A 917-nucleotide genomic window follows, 5' to 3' on the forward strand; every position below is an offset into this window, starting at 1 on the left:
TTTTAGTCATATACATTTTCTTGTCATTCCATTAGCACTGTTGTCGGCATTGTTGTTGTAATTATTTAATTTAGGCTATTGCAAGCAAAACATGATCTCTTCTCCTGTTGCATCCATCCACATGTGTAATGCGTTTTATGCGGCCCATGACTGATCACAAATAACTGCCAGCCAGCAACAAGAGTAGCATAAGTTTTCCACTAAACCAATCGACTGCAGGTTCAGTGTGCTGTTGATGTTGTAGATTGTGTTTCCACTCCTCTGATCACAAATTCACAGTATATATACGTATTCAGTGTTTTGTTTATGAAAATACTCTTAAAAAATAGTTCTTTATAAGTATAATCTATATTAATAAAAGATTTCGATCCTTTAATCAAGCGGATACATTCATTAACAGTATATCTTCATCAAATTTTGCATATTATTATTTTGAAATTAGCAAGTTACTGCAATTGTTCTTTATATCCGTTTAGTCGTTACAATTGGATATTAACTCGTTGTGATATATATATATATATTGATTTTTTAATTTGCTTAACGTAGCTTTAGATTCAGAAGCGTTCAGTTTTTTTTAGGGTTTCGCTAATTTTATTGCGTGGCATTTTATATTTTAGTTGATCAACTAAATTGAGCCTTTGTACTCTTTCTACTAATTATAGGACAAAGATTTGTAAAGGCCTCGCACCATATAACATAATGCGGCTGTACTATGCATTAATATATATAATATAATATTAAGTAACAAGTGCATGCAAAAGCAGAAGGAACTGAATGCAAGGGAGTTCTCTCACATATATTTATTTTAATATTATTTGGATGTAGTACGGAGCGTTCATACCGTGTAGTAGTAAATTTTTGACATGTAATTAAATAGAAACTTTAGCGGCATAAAGATAACGCTTTGAGTAAAATGC

This window comes from Glossina fuscipes, unplaced genomic scaffold (assembly GCF_014805625.2).
Source record: "Glossina fuscipes isolate IAEA_lab_2018 unplaced genomic scaffold, Yale_Gfus_2 60, whole genome shotgun sequence".
Classification (NCBI taxonomy): Eukaryota; Metazoa; Arthropoda; class Insecta; order Diptera; family Glossinidae; genus Glossina; species Glossina fuscipes.